Raw genomic sequence first — 5941 nt, forward strand, 5'->3', positions numbered from 1 at the left:
ATATGGGGTAAGAATTCTTACCAAAGCCACAAAATGTAAAAAAAACCAAAACATGTCAACACTTTCTTTTCCTCTGTTTCATCACAAAAAGTTATTTGATCAAAAGAATTCAGACATAAATTGATAAACTTTTTCAGTCATTTAAAATGAGCTGTTGATAAAATCTAATTGTGTTCAATTTCAAGTTCAGAAGTACATAAAATGTTGATGAGGGTCCATTGCATTTTGCTGCTCCTTTCGAATCGCACGCCAAACCCGCAAACCATTTCCTGAATCGGTCAGTACGGCCGGCTCGCGAGGCTTCGAACGTCACCACATACTAATCAACACAAGCCTCCATACGCGCTTTACAAAAATCATCCCGCATCACTGAACACGCGCTTCGAAGCCTCGAGGCACATCACTAGTGTTTCTTGTGGAGGCAGCGACCAGCGGCAGAAGAAAGAAAAGTCTCATTTAATGAATATACAGAGACAGTCAGCAGCCCGGCTGGTTTATAAGTTTGTTGTACTGTGTGTGAGAGCTGATAGTCTGCAGATAGCAACAGGTTAGCACCATCGCTAACAGCAAGCTAACGTCGGAGGAACACCGGAGCCCCGGACAGCGCCGCTTGTGACCGGCTGTTAGCGTCATGTCTTCATCTTCATCTTTCTAAGACGATTGCACAACGTGACAACAGCGGGAGGCACCTGGACGATGCTGTCAAACTGGGCTGCGCCAACAGGCGCTCCACTGAGCAGCACACCAAACACTGCGGGGCCAAGACGAGTTGGCGGGCTGTCTGAGAAACTTCAGTCAGCCAGAAGTTTGGCCAGAGGAAACACCGCCGAGCCGCCTTGCTCCTCGCGTGGGGCCTCAGCTCTGGTGAGTGAAAGCTACCTCCTATAATGGAGCCATGCTGTTTGTTGACATGTTAAAAAACACAGAAGCAAGAGAGAGTATGCTAGTTTTACTGGTATCTATGTTTTATGACACTGCTGAAATTGGTTGTTAAAAAGTTGGATATTTCAAGAATAACTATCCTAGTTGTTTGTAACAAGAATAACACCAAACATGTATGTTTACAAATATCGTATATTTCAGCATGAATTTAAAGAAAAAATATTTATGCTCCATGATGTCTGTAATCTTGTTAGTAGGCTTGTTCCCAGTAAATGTTTTGTTCCTCCCCTTCAGTGCACTCCTACAAATAAAAGCTGTATTTGTCTTTTTAAGGAAAGGGTCAACTTACCTATTTAAAGAACAATTAATTGCCTAACACAAACAGATAATACATCAAACAGGATTTTTATGGAATGTTAACTGAACTGGTTTTAGTCATTAGACAGTTTTAACGGTAAAATAAGAAACCAAAGTAATTCATTCTGTCATGCCTTAACTCACATTTTTATGTAGTATTCAACTCTATATACTGCATAATAGAATTCCTGAAATTCAGTTATGGCTTTTGGTTTAGTGTGCCACCCCAGGATTTTCAGCCACCCCAGGAAAAATTTCTGGGGGCGACCCTGAGCAAAAGCCCAGGTGTAGTGTCATCTCAAAGTGGAGGAGCAAGGATGAGATTAGAGTTTCCATCAGCAGTGCCACCACCTGGAGCCATCTCCCCCAGAGGAGGCCACCGACCCCGGGGTCACACCATCTCAGTGTCAGCCGCCTCCTCCAGGAGGGAGAGGGACCACAGTCGACCCAGACCCAGTAACACGGAGAAGATTGCTGGACTGAGTCCCAGGTACTCGAACATAATAAAAAAAATGTTATTCCATTTCTCATATGTGTTGTAAATGCCACTTTATAAACAACAGCCTTGTTAATTTTGTGCTTGTGTCCAGCAACATGGAGAACATCGCCATTCCTCTGCCATCCAGCGGAAAGAGACTCCTGCAAAGTGGAGACAAGAGCGACAGTGATTAAGAAGCTCGTCGCTCGTTCGTCTCTTTCTCCCTCCAAGCCAGTGGGTTTATTTCAGGTTTTTCTCTCGGTCTACTACTTTTTGTCTCCTCTAGCTTTGTCTTCCTCCAGCTGTACCACTCTCCTTTCTTTGGGGATAAAGCCAAAAAGCCGCGGCTGCTGCCCAAAACTGAGGTTAGATGACCTCTCTGACTGACCTGGAATCTGCTCCAGTGCGTCGTATAAAGTGTTGTTCACTGCGTTTAATCGCTGTGGCAGGTGAGTGACCAGATGCCTCCTTGTGACACCCATAAGATCGGAGTGGTGTTTGCAGGAGCCGGTCAGGTGAGAATATGATTGAATATTACGGTCAGCTCATTCATACACTCTCTGACTTTATACCTTCATCCTCTCCACTTCCTCCAGGTTAACAATAAGGTTGCCATTTTATCAAATGAGTATGGTTCGAACCGCTACTCTGCCTTCCTAACAGGCCTGGGAAAATTAATCCGGGGGGGGGTGATTGAGTGATGGAGGTGGGAGAGAGGACTAATCTTGAAAACTTTTACAGAGAAGCTTCTCTCACCAGAGCAGATCTGCTCCTCGGTCCAGCAGTGGCACTAAAATGCTACTATTGTTGCCATTATTTGTCTAAAGCACTGAGTCACCGACACAGATTCCTCGTGTAAGTCTAACCTTGTAGGTTTTCTCTAATGTGTCTTTGAGAAGCTGGAAAGAAAGGAACCAGCCAATGAAAAAGCCTGGCAACAAAGAGTCAAGATAGTGAGGAAGCAGCTCCGTGTGGTGAGGCTGCCAGGGAAATTACTGCAGCTGGTGGATCCTCACCACCACCCCCACAGCCTCATGTTGCCGGGTGACCACCTACTGCTGGCTGTCCCTCACAGGACAGTGGAGACGGCAGAGAGTTTATTATACTACTAGCACCCTGATGGGTTTTCCCTTTTAGCTTTAAGATATTTGAAGGAAAAAGAAGAACCCCACCCCTACCCCTAACTTTTTTCCCCACACAGAGACAGTGGCTGTTCCCTGCCCACCTCCGAGTAGTCCTCAGTAGACACCAATGCGCATGAGCCTTTTCAGCAGGTGCAACCAAGTTTTCTTTTGACATGACAGGAAGCTTCCTCCGGTTAACAAAGCCGTGCTCGTCCTGTCTGAACCACGGAACAAAGTCGACCTGATGGCCGATGATCAGTCCAGTTTACCCTTGCCCTAACTTTTCCCCCAACACAGAGGCAGTGGCTGTTCCCTGCCCACCTCCGAGAAGAGAAGGAGAGAGGGAGTGAGTGTCTGTCTGGCTCTGATGTCAGTGTTTGTAGGTTGAATTGACTGAAGGTCATGTTCATGTGTTTGCATGACTGCCTTTGTGTTTGTTTGTAAAATCTACATTCAAGTACACAGTAAGAATCAAATGTTGATCAGAGATTGAGTTTTTGTGTGCATGTATCCACCTATAACCCACTTGGTTGTTGCTGTGTCCTGCTGTAGACTCTGGTGGTGGTGCTGGAGAGGAGGTCAGGGGTCACCACAGCACACACCCCGTCTGATTGGCCAGAGAGTGAAGAGTCTGAGCCAATGACCTCAGATCCCATCTTCATTCAAAGACCCCGCCGCCTGGAATGCTCAGCAGGGTAGGTAGTTGGTGCACTCTTTGTATTTTTGTTTTTCTCCACACACAAACTACCACGTGTACTACAGCATGGTAAGTAATAAAAACAACACATACATTTTCATTCACATGGCTTGTTGTGGCCGTACTGTCTCTAACCACATACAAGCTGTGAAAAGATGAAAATCGTATTCACAAGCATCTCCACCGCTTGTTGTTAATCATCCACACTCCTATTAAGTGGGTTTCCCCACCCTTGTTTCTGCATAATCACACGCCCACCAGTGTTTTTATTCTGCACATTACTAACCGTTCTGTGGTTCGGCATGTTTTATCTGTAAAATAGTCTTCTACTTTTTTGTCTTCCAGTCGTACTGCACCTCCAGTCAGGATGATGAAAAGTCGACGCTGGAGGAGGTGAGCGAGGGAGTGATTCCCATTGACCAGCCCGCTCTGGGACCCTCCACACCAGGTAGCCAGGGGCTCGAGCTTCCCTTCCAGACCCACACTCAGTCCCAGGGTCACGGACTTAACAAGTCCAGTTCCTCTCCGGAGCTCCAAACCTTACCTGAAGCTTTTTCTAAGGCCGGTATAGAGTCCCAGACTGCCAGGAGACGCATCGAGGCCCAAAACACCTTCAGACAGCAAGCCTCAGCAGCAGCAGCCTCGTTTTGAGAAAGGGAAGGTGGAGGGAAGCACACAGGGGACTTTAACGGACTGGCAGGTCAGAGTCAAGATGGTGAAAGCCCAGGTGTAGTGTCATCTCAAAGTGGAGAAGCAAGGATGAGATTAGAGTTTCCATCAGCAGTGCAGCCACCTGGAGCCATCTCCCCAGCGGAGGCCACCGACCCCGGGGTCACACCATCTCAGTGTCAGCACCTTCATCCAACATGGAGAAGATTGCTGGACTGAGCCCCAGGTACTCCAACATAATATAATAATTTTTTATTCCATTTCTCATATGTGTTGTAAATGCCACTCTTTAAACAACGGCCTTGTTAATTTTGTGCTTGTGTCCAGCAACATGGAGAAGATAGCCGTTCCTCTGCAATCCAGCGGAAAGAGGCTCATGCAAAGAGCGACAGTGATTAAGAAGCTCGTCGCTTTGAGCTTTCGTGAGAAAACAAACGTCGTCTGTTTCTCCCTCCAAGCCAGTGGGTTTATTTCAGGTTTATATTAGCTATTGGAACCCCTAATCACTGCCTGCCTCAGTTCGCCAGAACTTGATGCAATACCTATACTGCCTGACCGTTTACTGTTCTCTAAATACAGCTACTACTTATTTATCGGGGTGGGACTTGTGAGGGACTGCATTTAAACAGTGTTAATCTTGGCAGGGATTTTCATTAGTGTTTTAATGGCGCCAAAAAAATGTATGTCGAATAGTTGTCATTTATAATGAATTCGTTTTAGTCGATGAAAACTGAAGAGATTTGTCTTTGAATGACATTCTTTTTATTACAGATTATAGTGTGTTATGTCTTCAAGGTCCTCAATGTATGACTGTATTTCTTCCTCAGGTCCGTCTGTCTGCAGCACAGATAAGCTCCCTGGACAGGGTGCTGATAAGAGAGCTGTCCACCCTTACAAAGCAGACCGGGACCCACCAGCAGGGAGAGGTGCAATCTGGTGAGTTTGAAGTTTACTACCACTACTAATACTTCTACTACTTTGTTTAATGGTTATTGTCAGACTGGGTGGCAGCTCATAGCTATTATGGAGTGCTTTAACAGAGAAGCTTCCCTCACCAGAGCAGATCTGCTCCTCATTCTAGCAGTGCCACTAATATGCTGTTACCATTTTTTCACTAATTGGTCTTTCAGAAGATGGGAAAAGGCAAAAAACAACAACCCTGGAAAAAAGAAGCCGCTGAAGAGTCAGAGGACAGCACCTCCAGTACGGCTGAGACCTCAGAGCCACCACCAGCTCGTGTTCCTGGGTCCACTAGCTACTCAATGGACACTGCAGAGTGATTTTTTTAAATTTTGTTTATGGAATATCTTTTTGGTTTTATGTGTATGTTTTCTTGTTTCATGTTAAAATGTTTTTATATTCCTTTCATTGTGGTGTGACTAATCAAATATGTTGAACATGTTTGTGTTCAATTTAATAAATGTTCAATACTTTGAATTTAATACCTTCCTTCTGTCTTTTTTTATTTTAATTGGATATTGTTTATCATTGCTAACATTGTGACTTTTTTAGTGCAGAATTTAGCTCACATGCTGCAGAATACACATTTGGTCACTAGATGGAGCCAAATGAACATCTTAGAACAAAATAACACTAGTCATTGTGTTATTTTCATGCCATCTACTACACTACATCTGAGGGAAATGGACACAAACTGGGGTTAGAATAAGACAAAGGTCACTCTTGTCAGAATAGGGGGATATATATATACATATATATATATATATATATATA

General features: G+C 44.7%; 1 long non-coding RNA gene across 7 annotated transcripts; it reads left to right on the forward strand.

Annotated features, from left to right (window-relative positions):
• Positions 1 to 274: 274 nt before the first annotated feature.
• Positions 275 to 5649, forward strand: LOC123965288. 7 transcript variants are annotated; one of them, XR_006823671.1, is made up of 8 exons: positions 278 to 864; positions 1457 to 1729; positions 1830 to 3220; positions 3394 to 3536; positions 3884 to 4433; positions 4535 to 4668; positions 5035 to 5143; positions 5338 to 5649. It is a non-coding gene; the product is annotated as an uncharacterized LOC123965288 (long non-coding RNA). The 7 variants fall into 7 exon arrangements; XR_006823670.1 differs by having other exon boundaries at positions 1830 to 3187; XR_006823673.1 differs by having other exon boundaries at positions 286 to 864; positions 1830 to 1951; positions 2919 to 3536.
• The last annotated feature ends 292 nt before the right edge of the window (positions 5650 to 5941 follow it).

This window comes from Micropterus dolomieu, unplaced genomic scaffold (genome assembly GCF_021292245.1).
Source record: "Micropterus dolomieu isolate WLL.071019.BEF.003 ecotype Adirondacks unplaced genomic scaffold, ASM2129224v1 contig_9077, whole genome shotgun sequence".
In the NCBI taxonomy this organism is placed as follows: Eukaryota; Metazoa; Chordata; class Actinopteri; order Centrarchiformes; family Centrarchidae; genus Micropterus; species Micropterus dolomieu.